Raw genomic sequence first — 14437 nt, 5'->3', positions numbered from 1 at the left:
TTTTTTATTTGATTTTAACTTGCATTTCTTTAATGATTAGTGATGTTGAGCATCTTTCCACATATCTGTTGGCCTCTCATATATCTTTTTTGGAATAATGTCTATTACAGTCCTTTGCCCATTTTCAAACAGGGTTATTTGTTTTTCTGCTATCGAGTTGTGTGAGTTCTTTAATATTTTATATGTTAACCTCTCATCATATGTATGATTTGCAAATATTTTCATCATCCCATAAGTTTTCTTTTCATTTTATTGATGGCTTCTTTTGCTGTGAAGAGGCTCTTTAGTTTGAGGTCGTCCCACTTGCTTATCTTTTTATTTTGTTGTTAGTGCTTTATGTGTCATATCCAAAAAACCATTACCAAGACTCATGTCAAGGAGATTTATTCCAATGTTTGCTTCTAGATGTTTTATGATTTCAGGTCTTACATACAAGTTTTTCATCCATTTTGAGTTAGTATTTACGAGAGGTATCAGGTATAAGGCATGTGTTCAGCTTCATTCTTTCTTTCTTTATTGAAATATAGTTGATTTACAACATGGTATTAGTTTCTGGTGTATAGCAAAGGGATTCAGTTATATATATGTAATTTATATAATATATATGTATGTATTCTTTTCCATGGTGGTTTATTATAGGATTTTTTTTTTTTACAGTTCAATAACTTTATTGGTTAGTCAGCAGTTAGTTCTCAACCACACTGACTGTCTGTAGATCTTTGAAGGTGGTGACAGGCATGTAGGTAACCAACGTGTAGAGCTTGTTTGGCAAGTCTTCATCTTCATTACGTTTTCTGAACAACTGCACATGGATCTGGTATGCAACATTCCTTATTCCTTTGGTCCAGATAGCTTTGTTGAGTCTGGTGTCGATGTGCACATCTGGAGTTCCCATCTTCTTCATGGCAAATTTCCAAATTTCTTTGAGTGCCCTAGGAGCATGCTTCTTAAAACCCGCTCCATGGATGTGCTTGTGAATGTTGATAGTGTATTCTCTGATCACCATCTCATTGATGGCAGACCGGCCCTTCTTCTTCTTGCCGCCCTTCTTTGTGGGAGCCACCTAAACAAAACCAGGTGACAAGGATGCTTAGGGTGAGTGTGTCAAACCTAAGTCAAGGCCTCCCTCCTGGCCCGGCCTCACACAGCCACTCTTAGGATGATTTCTGGGCACCTATTACAGGATATTGAATATAGTTCCCTGTGCTATACAGTAGGACCTTGTTGTTTATCCATTCTATATACACTAGTTTGCATCTGCTAAACCCAAACTCCCAATCCAGCCCTCCCCTCCCCTTTCCCCACCATGGCAACCACAAGCCTCTTCTCTATGTCTGTGAGTCTTTTCCTGTTTCATAGATAAGTTCATTTGCATCATATTTTAGATTCCACATATAAGTGATATCATATGGTATTTGTCTTTCTCTTTCTAACTTCACTTAATATACTGATCTCTAGGTCCATGCTTGTAGCTGCAAATGGCATTATTTCATTCTTTTTATGGCTGAGTAATATTTCATTATATCTATATATATATATGTATACACACACACACACACATACCAAATCTTCTGTCAGTGGACATTTACGTTGATATCTTGGCTATTGTAAATAGTGCTGCATGAACACAGGGGTGCATGCATCTTTTGGAATGATAGTTTTATCTGGATATATGCCCAGGAGTGGGATTGCTGGATCATATGGTAACTTTATTTTTTTTTTAAGGAACCTCCACACTGTTCTCCATAGTGCCTGTACAAATTTATATTTCCACTAACTGTGTAGGAAGGTTCCCTTTTCTCCAGACCCTTTCCAGCATTTTTTTATTTGTAGATGTTTTAATAATGGCCATTCTCATTGGAAAAGACCTTGATATTAGGAAATATTGAAGTTGGGAAAAGAAGGGGATAACAGAGGATGAGATGGTTGGATGACATCACCAACTTGATGGACATGAGTTTGAGCAAGCTCCAGGAGTTGGTGATGGACAGGGAAGCCTGGCGTGCTGTGGTCCATGGGGTTGCAAAGAGTCAGACATGACTGAGTGACTGAATTGAACTGACTGATTCGGACTGGTGTGAGATGATACCTCATTGTAGTTTTGATGTGCATTTCTCTAATAATTACCATTTTCATTCTGAATAGAAATTATTCTAGTACCATTTATTACAAATACTGTCTTTTCTCCTTTGTAGGTTCTTGGTTCCCTAGTTGACTATATATGTTTGAGTTTATTCTGAGCTCTCAATTCTGTTCCATTGGTCTACTGAAATGGCAACCCACTCCAGTACTCTTGCCTGGAAAATCCTATGGGAAGACCCTGGTAGGCTACAGTCCATGGGGTCACAAAGAGTTGGACACAACTGAGCAACTTCATTTCACTTCATACTATTTTGATGGCTATAGCTTTATAGTATAGCTTGAAATCAAGAACTATGATTGATTGTCTGTGATGTCTCCTGCTTTATTCCTCTTTATTAGAATTTCTTTGACTATGAGTCTTTTCTGGCTCTGTATAAATTTTAGGACTGTTTTTTCTATTCCTATAAACAACACCATTTTAATTTGATAGGGATTGCACTGGATCTACAGATAGCTTTTGGTATTATTGACATTTTAACAATATTAATTCTTCCAATCCATGAATATAGGATACATTTCCATTTGTTTGTGCCTTCTTCAATTTCCTTCATCAATGTCTTACTGTTTTCAGAGTATAAATTTTTAATCTCCTTAATTAAATTTATTCCTAAAGGTTTTTTTTAAATACTATTGTAAATGGGATTGATTTCTTTATTTCTTTTTCAGAAAAGTCATTAGTATACACAGTGCTACCAATTTTTGTATGTTAATTTTGTATCCTGCAAATTGACTGAATTCATTGATCAAATATGTTTTTTGGCTGAACTTTTAGGATTTTCTATGTACAAAATCATGTCATTTGCAAATAGAGACAATGTTACTTTTTCCTTTTCAATTCTACTATCTTTTTATTTTTTTTTCTTACCTGATTACTCTAGCTAAGACTTCTAGTAATTTGTTGATTAGGAATGATAGAGTGGGCACCACTGTCTTGTTCCTAATCTTAGACAGCTCTGCATATTACTAATATAAAGCCCACTCAGTTCGCCATAAGCAGAAATAGGGAAGTAGCTTTATGGTGACTGATCAGATGTAACATGCTTGCCTCCACTCCACCCTCCCCAACTAAATTATATTTCATACAGAACTGTAACAATGCTAAATATAATAATGCTTTATGTATGTTCTTGATTAGAATCCTGCAACATTTCATCTGTTACATTTTCATGGCACATTTCCCTTTGAATACAAGTATATTTTTCATTTTATGAAATGCCAGGTACTACAATGGTTCTTCTTGCACATTTGTTTTCTTTCTTAAAAATATTTTTTAAAAGTTTTCATTCATTGATTTATAGAAGCATGCTTTACCTTTAATGACACTGTATCTAAGCCATTGCTAGCCAGGCCTTACTTATGTTCCTGCTTTCTGTCTCCCCTTTCTTTTCTCCTGTCTTTTTCTTCCTACCTTGCAATTATAAATAGTGTAAAGTTCAACTTGACTGGCTTGCATTTAGGGCTTTCCCCAAAGGCCTTAACAGAGGACCTGGGGATGAGCCAGTATTTCACCAGTTTAGTTTGGTTATGTACCCCAGAGGTTTCCCTAGTTTCCAGTCTGCCAAGTTAGCCTAACAAACTCCCCAAAATCACTTCTCCTGCTGTGCTCTGCCCCTTGGACTTCCAGGGAATCTATTCAATTGGGTCCTTGTCTTCTAAGAGGCCCAGGTATGCTGGTATCTAAGGCACAGCTAAACAAACCCAGTAGGGAATGGGGAGCTGCTTGTGTTGCCACTATCAGAAGAGCCATTCCTCTCATCCATCTTTCACCACAATTCCCAGCAAAGACATTAAGCACTTGGTTTCAAAGGAAAAGACACATTCCCCTGACTCCTGTGGCTCCTGTGCTGTGAGCACCAGTGACACGCTCAACCAACAGGCACACAAATATAAATGACATGCCTAGGAAATGCTAAAGGGGCAGCACTGAACAATGGGGTGGGTGTGTGGGTGTGTGTGTGTGGGTGTGTGTTTCAAAGCTACCTAAGTTGAGGCAATGTTTTCTAGGCTTTTCTCCTTTCCAAAAAATGTAGGGTAGAGATGACTATAAATTAAATGGTACTAATAGACAGTACCTTTCCAAGCCTATGGCTTTATGCTTCTCCATCCCTTTTTTAAAAATTAATTAATTAATTAATTTTTTATTTTACTTTACAATACTGTATTGGTTTTGCCATACATTGACATGAATCTCGCCACGGGTGTACATGAGTTCCCAATCCTGAACCCCTCTCCCACCTCTCTCCCCATATCATCTCTCTGGGTCATCCCAGTGCACCATCCCCCAGCATCCTGTATTAAAATCCCCCTTTAAAGTGTCTGCCTCCAATGCAGGAGACCTGGGTTCGATCCCTGGGTTGGGAAGATCCCCTGGAGAAGGAAATGGCAACCCACTCCAGTATTCTTGCCTGGATAATCCCATGGACGGAGGAGCCTGGTAGGCTACAGTCCACAGGGTCGCAAAGAGTCAGACACGACTGAGCGACTTCACCTTCACCTCAACCTTTTTTAAAATGGAGAAGAAAGTCTTGTAGTAAAGCTGTGTACAACCATACTTTTATTTAGCAGAGGAAAACCATAACCATCTTACATGTGTTGTCCCTTCACTCCTCAGTTCAGTCCAGTCACTCAGTCATGTCTGACTCTTTGCGACCTCATGGACTGCAGCACGCCCAGGCCTCCCTGTCCATCACCAACTCCTGGAGCTTACTCAAACTCATGTCCATCGAGTCGGTGATACCATCGAACACCTCATCCTCTGTTGGCCCCTTCTCCTCCTGCTTTCAATCTTTCCTAGCATCAGGGTCTTTTCAAATGAGTCAGTTCTTCACATCAGGTGGCCAAAGTATTGGAGTTTCAGCTTCAACATCAGAACTTCCAATGAATATTCTAGACTGTTTTCCTTTAGAATTGACTGATTTGATTTCCTTGCAGTCCAAGGGACTCTCAAGAGTCTTTTCTCCAACACCACAGTTCAAAAGCATCAATTTTTCAGTGCTCAGCTTTATAGTTTAACTCTCACATCCATACATGACTACTGGAAAAACCCTTCACTCCTACCTTTCTTTTATTTCTTCCTCCTTCCAGTGTTCTTTTCAGCCCCTTTCTTAAGGAGATAAATCTGAGCTCTTGCCATCTGTTCCTCTGTCTTCCTCTGTCTTATTAACCCCTAAAAACAACTCTTTTGGAGATTATAGCTGGAGAGAGAGAGTAAAGGAGGACAGAGGAAGGAAAAAAGAAGGGAGAGGAAACAAGACAAGGGTGGGTGAGGGCTTTATGGAAAAACAGCTATTTCTCCATGTCCTAGCATACAGATTCTCTGACTTCCCTTTATTTTCAAAGAAACTAACAGTAATAGGTACCATACAATGAGTACTTATGTGCAAGTACTTTCAATACATTATCACATTTAATTCTTATAACTGTTCAAGCTAGCACCACTGATTGCACCCGTTTTACAGATGAGAAAACAGAGGTTCAGGAAGAATAATCAAGTGGAACTCGATAGCTGGGGTCTAAATACTGACTCTGCTATCTACTAGTTAAGTAAACTTGGGCATGTTGCTTACTTTTCTGTGCCCTGCCTATCACAATTTCTCTCTTCTAGAAAGGAACATAGTCTGTATCCCATTTGCTAGGAGTTTGTACTTTACTCAACTGCTAAACTTATAGTTACCAATTTGTTGATTGGAGAAAATCAGCCCAAATATATTCCAGGACCTTCCTTCTCCTCCCATGGGTTTGATGCATTTAGCCAAGGATCTTAGGAGGACTTGGTTGGTGAGCAGTTCTGGCCAACTATTTGCTGAACAATTAAACAGACAAACAAACACACTTATTTTGTGTTGGCTATTCCAAATTCCAAGGTTATAGCTGTGAACAAGAAGACATGGCCCCTGTTCTCATGGAACTTTCATTCCAGTGGTGGAGGCAGACATCAATCACATTATCATATAAATAAATGCATACTTGCAACTGTCATAAGTGCTACAATGGATCCAGTGGGTAAGATCATGCCACTATTAATAAGGAAGGCAGGGAAAACACCTGCAAAGAAGTGATGATGGAGGTAAGATCTGGAAAGAGATGGGGAGTTAATTCTCAAGAAGAGAAAAAGAACTTGCTAGAAAAGGAAATAGCTTGCCCCTTGTGGCAGGAGGGAGTGATGCAAATATGATGAACTGAAGGCAGATGAGTCTGACCAGAGTGCAAGGAATGAGCCATGTGTGGTAGGGTATAGTCAACACGTCAGTCTAGCAGGCACTGTTTTTGAGCACACGAACATATGTGGTACCCTTCCATCATCCTTTATAAGCATGGTTATGGCACATCAGAGATTTTCTAGGGCAGTAATGAATTTAAACATTCCATTGTATTGTTGCTGTAAGTACATTCACAGCGTTAGTTCATGTATTCTAATTTATAGTCTAAAGAATATGGCAGCTGTATGCATTCTCAGTTTCCCGAACCATGTCTGTTTTGTGGGAAAATTATTTGGCCACAAAAAGTTTCCAAATAGTGGAAGGGGATTAGGATTAATATACCATGAAGGACGCATTTACAGTAGGGTTGGGGGCACTGGCTAGGCATCTTTCTCCATGATGTCTCATTACTTTCTGATCCCCTTTTCTCTTCCAACCCCTCACTACCTTGTGGGCTGAGGCACTGGTCAGGTGGGCCAGTTCCAAAATAGAGTTTCCAGGGACAGGAAATTAAATTGGCCATGGTAGTGACCTAAGACTGTGAAGATAAGCAAGAGCCAGGGGATGAGGGCAAGCTGAGCATAGCAAGCCTAAAGGGTGAATGCAGGGTCACAAATAGGAGATAGTTCCAAGAAGGTCTGAAGCCAGATATGCCAGGGAACAGAGAAGGGAGTGCAGAGCAAGGGCAAGACAGAAGTGAGAGGGTTCGGGGTAACTGCCTCAAATGAAGTCCTGAGGTCTGTGACTCATTTTCTTTGGCCACCTGCCTCATAGTGTGTGGGTGAGTTGGCCCAGTGTAATGGCATGTAGCTGGGACTTCTCCCGGTTTGCCCAGTGAGAAGTTGTGACTTGCTCCAGAGCATTCTTGAGGTAAAAGTCTGGTTCCCACCAGCACTCTCCTAATCCACAGGCTTTCTCTTGCACCAACTCCTGCAACCAGCTCTGTGGATCAGAGAATTTCAGCACCTCCTCTTCCCCCAGTCCCTGGTTGTCATGGAAGGACAGACATATGGGTAGGTTGGGCTTATTTTAGAGTGCTGGAAGCCACATACCCACTACATGGGCAGGGTTAGTATTGACAGGAAAGATAATTCAAAGGGTTCACAGTTTCTTGAATTGTAAATAGGCCCAGCAAGGTCTTCAAGCACTTAGTGGAGATGATGTAAATTGGGAGGCAACAGTGTTCAGTAGTTAACATGGGATGTGTTCAGTGTGGGATGTAGAAAGAAAGTGAAGTCGCTCAGTCATGTCCGACTCTTTGCAGCCTCGTGGACTGTAGCCCACCATGCTCCTCCATCCATGGGATTTTCCAGGCAAGAGTATTGGAGTGAGTTGCCATTTCCTCCTCCAGGGGATCTTCCCAACCCAGGGATCAAATCCAAGTCTCCTGCATTGCAGGCAGATGCTTTACCGCCTGAGCCATCAGGGAAGCCTGAACTCAAATCCCAACTCTCCCATGTAATGACTGTGTAATCTTAGATGAGTCACTCAACCTTTCTGTGCCTCAGTTTCTACAGCTGGGAAATGAGGATAATACTATTTATCACATAAGACTGCTGAGCAGCTTATGTGAGCGTATACATCTAAAATATTTAGCATTGTCCCTGGGATGGAGTAAATGTCTGGTAGATGATAGCATTTATTTTTATTGGGGAGAATGCTGGATATGATCTGCTATCTGAATTTTCTTCTTAAGTGCTTGGAATCAACAGCATTTGGGATGGTGCTTAGTAATTATGGCAGGAAGCGAAGGAGAACTAAAGAGCCTCTTGATGAAAGTGAAAGAGGAGAGTGAAAAAGTTGGCTTAAAACTCAACATTCAGAAAACTAAGATCATGGCATCTGGTCCCATCACTTCATGGCAAATAGATGGGGAAACATTGGAAACAGTGACAGACTTTATATTGGGGGGCTCAAAATCACTGCAGTTGGTGACTGCAGCCATGAAATTAAAAGACGCTTACTCCTTGGAAAAAAAAACTATGACCAAACTAAACAGCATATTCATAACCAGAGATATTACTTTGCCGACAAAGGTCTGTCTCGTCAAAGCTATGGTTTTTCCAGTAGTCATGTATGGATGTGAGAGTTGGACTATAAAGAAAGGTGAGCACCGAAGAATTTACGCTTTTGAATTGTGGTGTTGGAGAAGACTCATGAGAGTCCCTTGGACTGCAAGGAGATCCAACCTGTCCATCCTAAAGGAAACCAGTCCTGAATATTCATTGGAAGGACTGATGCTCAAGCTGAAGCTCCAATCCTTTGGCCGCCTGATGCAAAGAACTGACTCATTTTAAAAGACCCTGATGCTGGGAAAGATTGAAGGCAGGAGGAGAAGGGGTCGACAGAATATGAGATGATTGGATGGCATCACTGACTCAATGGGCATGAGTTTGAGTAAGCTCCGGGAGTTGGTGATGAACAGGGAGACTTGGCGTGAGGTCGCAAAGAGTCGGACATGACTGAATGACTGAACTGAACTGAACTGAATTAATGCAGCAAAGTGGCAAATAATGGAAACTGTCATTGCAGTAAGTGGGTTAAGGGTGCATTGGAAAATATCCTGAATGGGAACTCAGTGGTAGTAAAGTAGGAAAATCCATCATGTTGCTATACAACACATACTAGCAGGGGTTTAATCTGATGGCCCTTGACAGTGGCCCAGGGCTACCACATTGGGAGTTAGGTCTGGGGTTTGACTGGACCTAACTGGAATAGCCAAGAACAGGCAGAACCAGAAGGTGAAGCTACTCTTTGCTTAGGAAGCACTGAGATAGTCAAGTCTGGGAGATCTGTGTGAAGGCAAACACAGTGTGCAGAGCCAAGGTCAGGAGGCAAGAACCCATAGGAACCAGTTCGGAGTGAATGAAGAGCCAGAGCAGGAGCAAGTGAGTGGGTTCAAGGTGATTGCCATGGAAAGGGCCCCGAGGGCTGGTATTTGGATTTATTGGCTGCCAGCTGAATAGTGTGTGGGTGGGTTGACTGGAGTTCGTTGGTATGGGCTGGGGTAGACAGTAATAACAATCCTCCTGGGTGGATATCATTTCTATTTTGGAGGAGAGGAAACTGAGAATTAAAGATGTCAAGCAATTTGTCTTATGGCACACAGTTCATCACTAGCAAAGATGGGAAGGTGGGAATGATCCCTAAAAGGATAGTTGAGGTAACATGAAAAGCAAAACAAAGTTTCCCCTTGAGGGGTGGGGCGGAGGCAGGAGTAATAATAGAGTGTTGGCAGTTGTTACACTCTCTGAGACCCTGTTGATTAGAATTGTCACCTCATAAGGGCTGCAGCGGGCTTCCCTGGTGGCTCAGCTGTAAAGAATCCACATGCCAAGAGATAGACATATGTTCAGTTCCTGGGTTGGAAAGATCCCCTGGAGAAGGAAATGGCAATCCACTCCAGTATTCTTGCCTAGGAAATCCCATGGACAGAGGAGCCTGGCAGGCTACAGTCCATGGGGTCAAGAAAGAGCTGGACATAACATGACTTAGTGACTAAACAACAAGGGATGCAGTTATGACTTAGCGGTTAAGGAGTATTTCTGGAGCCAGACTGCGAGTCAGACTTTGTTGTTGGTGTTTAGTTACCAGGTCATATCTGACTCTTTTATGACCCCATGGACTGAAGCATGCCAGGCTCCTCTGTCCATGAGATTTCCCAGGCAAGAATACTGGAGTGGGTTGCCATTTCCTTCTCCAGGGAGTCTTCCCAACCCAGGGATTGAACTCAGGTCACCTGCCTGGCAGGCAGATTCTTTACCGCTGAGCTACCAGGAAGACTGCTGGGGTTCAAAATCTACCTCTGCCACTAATCAGCTGTGTGAAATGGAGAGAATTACTTAACCTTTTAGGGCCACAGTTTTCTCACATGTAATGTGAGCAAATAATAATATCTATTTTTAGGGTTAGAGAAGTGCCTGGCTCATAATAAGCACTATCTCAAATTTAGTTATTAACAATGATAAAATAGGCTTATCTCAAATATTTAGATAATGCATATAAAATACTTAACACAATGCTTGCACATAGTAAGCACTCAATAGATGAATTATTATTACTATAAATATTCTACAACAATTAAGATTATGCAAGTATTGATCTCAGAAGAAATGAGGCAGCCTCAGAAAATCCATGGTAGGGACTACCTTTATGCTAGAAATCTGAGAGGGACCCACTCCTATCCTGCAAATACTGCCCCTCCTCTCTGATACAACTTTTTAATTGCAAAAGAAATGGGCTAACCTGGGAGACAGAGTGCTCCTATTATTGAAGGCACTGAAGCATAGGCTGCCTAACCCTACTAGACAGGGTTACCATATCAGGGATTGACAGGTAATAATTATATCTAACAGTGATATAAATACTCTTATTATCCCCCTTTTACAGATAAGGAAACTGAGGCACAGAAGGTCATGCTCTTTGCCCAAGATCCCACAGCCAGTAGTGGCTGAAGTTCCTTCTAACCCCTGACAACCTCCTGTGAGATGTAGCCGATTCAACACCAACACAGTAATATGAGTAAAATTATTGGATCCCCTTTTCTTTTTGCCAGGATGAAGGGGAATGATGGTGAGTTCTGGATTAGAGAATTTAAAAAAGGAAAAATATAAAAGAAGAAAATGAAGCTAGTGAGACCAACTTGATCATCTCACAGTCTTCTTCAGGGCAGCCTCAGAACATTGAACCTAACCTCGGGAGATCAAAACTGCCTGAATTCTTTCTCCTAGGAATCCTCAGGGGCCCTCAGGATCAGAACTGGCCCAGAATTTGTAATTGGAGACCCAAGTGCCCACACAAAATTGTTCTGCCTGTTTCAGATCTGCAGGGAGCTAACTTGCATTTTGCTCACTGCAGTGGGCTCTATTTCAGTCATTGGTTAGATCTCCTGCCAGAGCTGTGTTCACAGAGGAGGGGAGAGGAAGAGAGAGGATTCCTGGCATGTAGGACAGTTTAGAGACATGAGTGTGCAAGTCATATTTATTGTCTCAGGAAACAAGATAACTTAGCTAGAACAATGAGTTGAAGTCAGACAGTAGCAAGAACTGAAGGAAGTTTAACAAGTTTTTATTTAACTTTTTTAGAGAGGGCTTTGACAGGGAAGTGAGGACTTTCTATGAGTTGTCATTATCTGAGCAAGAGAAGATCAAAACACTCCAGAAAGATTCCTACTGACCTATGCATCCTACATTGGAGGGAGGTGAGACAGAAGTTCAAGGAGGAGACTTGAAGATAGGAAAGGCTGAGTAATGGCCCAGCCCGAAGACAACTAGGGGCAGAACTGGATGGAAAGGTAGTAAAAGCCAAAGGAAGAGAACTAGCAAGAAGGGATAAGTAAATAACTGGTTAATATCAAGCCTCCTTGATATGTGATGAAATATGTGCTGTATTTCATTACATCCTTACTGAATGTAAGTCCTCTGCCTAGAATCCACTTCCTACATTTATTTAACATTCACTCATCTTTAAAGACTTAATCCATCCTCCAGATTGTATAAAAATTATTTATTCATTTATCTATTTTCTTTACTAGAGTTAGAGCTGCTTGAGGATGATATCTATATCTACCCTTCCTCCCTCTTTTCCTCCCTCTCCATTCTTTCTTTTCTTTCTTTTACCAAATATTTTTGGATACTTACTACAGTCTAAGGAAATCAAGAAAAAACTTGGGATAGACATTCCACCTGTTTCTGACAATACTGAGCTTGGAAATTGATGGCATGTTTTGTGTGAAGCTGTCTCAGTGACTGCCAGAGAAAATGAACTCCTCTGGTGTTAGTAGAATAGAAGGTGTGATATAATAAAAAAATATGTTTGGTCAAAAATAGAATAGGGAAACTCTTCCAAGCACATTTAGCAAGGCCAGCATTACCCTGATAGAAAAACCAAACAAGGTTGCTATACAAAAAGAAAATTACAAGCCAGTAACCCTGATAAATATAGAGACAAAAATCCTCAACAAAACATTAGCAAACTGAATTCAACAATACAGTAAAAGGATCATACACAATCATCAAGTTGAAATTTATCCCAGGGATGCAAGAAGGGTTCAACATCACAGATCAGTCAATATGTATATACACCACATTAGCAACAACAAAAAAAGGATAAATATAAAATAATTATCTCAATAGATGCAGAAAAAAATGGAAAAGGCCATTATCCATTTATGATAAAGTTTCCTAACAAAGCAGGTATAGAGGGAAAATACACAAAATAATAAAAGATAAATATGATAAGGCAAGCTAGTGGAGGTTATGGAATTCCAGTTGAGCTATTTCAAATCCTAAAAGATGATGCTGTGAAAGTGCTGCACTCAATATGCAAGCAAATTTGGAAAACTCAGCAGTGGCCACAGGACTGGAAAAGGTCAGTTTTCATTCCAATCCCAAAGAAAGGCAATGCCAAAGAATGCTCAAACTACCACACAATTGTACTCATCTCACACGCTAGTAAAGTAATGCTCAAAATTCTCCAAGCTAGCCTTGAGCAGTACATGAACTGTGAACTTCCAGATGTTCAAGCTGGCTTTAGAAAAGTCAGAGGAACCAGAGATCAAATTGCCAACATCCAGTGGGTCATCAAAAAAGCAAGAGAGTTCCAGAAAAACATCTTTTCTGCTTTATTGACTATGACAAAGCCTTTGACTGTGTGGATCACAATAAACTGTGGAAAATTCTTCAAGAGATGGGAATACCAGACTACCTGACCTGCCTCTTGAGAAATCTGTATGCAGGTCAGGAAGCAACAGTTAGAACTGGACATGGAACAACAGACTGGTTCCAAATAGGAAAAGGAGTACATCAAGGCTATATACTGTCACCCTGCTTATTTAACTTCTATGCAGAGTCCATCATGAGAAATGCTGGACTGGAAGAAGCACAAGCTGGAATCAAGATTGCTGGGAGAAATATCAATAACCTCAGATATGCAGATGACACCAGCCTTATGGCAGAAAGTGAAGAGGAACTAAAAAACCTCTTGATGAAAGTGAAAGAGGAGAGTGAAAAAGTTGGCTTAAAGCTCAACATTCAGAAAACGAAGATCATGGCATCTGGTCCCATACTTCATGGCAAATAGATGGGGAAACAGTGGAAACAGTGTCAGAGTTTATTTTTGGGGGCTCCAGAATCACTGCAGATGGTGATTGCAGCCACGAAATGAAAAGATGCTTACTCCTTGGAAGGAAAGTTATGATCAACCTAGATAGCATATTCAAAAGCAGAGATATTACTTTGCCAGCAAAGGTCCATCTAGTCAAGGCTATGGTGTTCCAGTGGTCATGTATGGATGTGAAAGTTGGACTGTGAAGGAAGCTGAGCACAGAAGAATTGATGCTTTTGAACTGTGGTGTTGGAGAAGACTCTTGAGAGTCCCCTGGACTGCAAGGAGGTCCAACCAGTCCATTCTAAAGGAGATCAGTCCTGGGTGTTCATTGACAGGACTGATGCTAAAGCTGAAACTCCAGTACTTTGGCCACCTCATGCGAAGAGTTGACTCATTGGAAAAGACCCTGATGTTGGGAGGGATTGGGGGCTGGAGAAGGGGACAACAGAGGATGAGATGGCTGGATGGCATCACTGACTCAATGGATATAATTTTGAGTGAACTCTGGGAGTTGGTGATGGACAGGAAGGCCTGGCGTGCTGTGACTCATGGGGTCTCAAAGAGTCGGACATGACTGAGCAACTGAACTGAACTGAACTAATGATAAGGCAACAGCTAACATCATCCTCAACAATAAAATGCTGAATGTTTTTCTTCTAAGATCAGGGACAATGACTCTCAGCACTTCTATTCAACATAGTATAGCCAGAGCCATAAGGTAAGAAAAATGAATAAAAGACATGCAAATTGGAAAAGAAGAAGTAAAACTGTCTCTATTTGCAGATAACATGATATTATGTACACGAGAGCCTGAAAACTACACCAGAAAACTATAGAACTAATAAACAATCCAGCAAGATATGAAATCAATACAAAATTCTACTGTGTTTCTTTGCACCTAATAATGAGCTATTAGAAAGAGAAACTAAGAAAACAATCCCATCTACAATTGCATCAAAAGAAATAAAATGCCTAAGAATAAATTTAAC

The 14437-nt window shown here is 40.8% G+C and overlaps 1 pseudogene; it reads right to left on the bottom strand.

Annotated features, from left to right (window-relative positions):
• Positions 1 to 685: 685 nt before the first annotated feature.
• Positions 686 to 14437, bottom strand: part of LOC102177230 — a 136485-nt pseudogene continuing 122733 nt past the window's right edge.

This window comes from Capra hircus (assembly GCF_001704415.2).
Source record: "Capra hircus breed San Clemente chromosome X unlocalized genomic scaffold, ASM170441v1, whole genome shotgun sequence".
Taxonomy (NCBI): domain Eukaryota; kingdom Metazoa; phylum Chordata; class Mammalia; order Artiodactyla; family Bovidae; genus Capra; species Capra hircus.
This window is presented reverse-complemented; position numbering and strand designations above follow the sequence as displayed.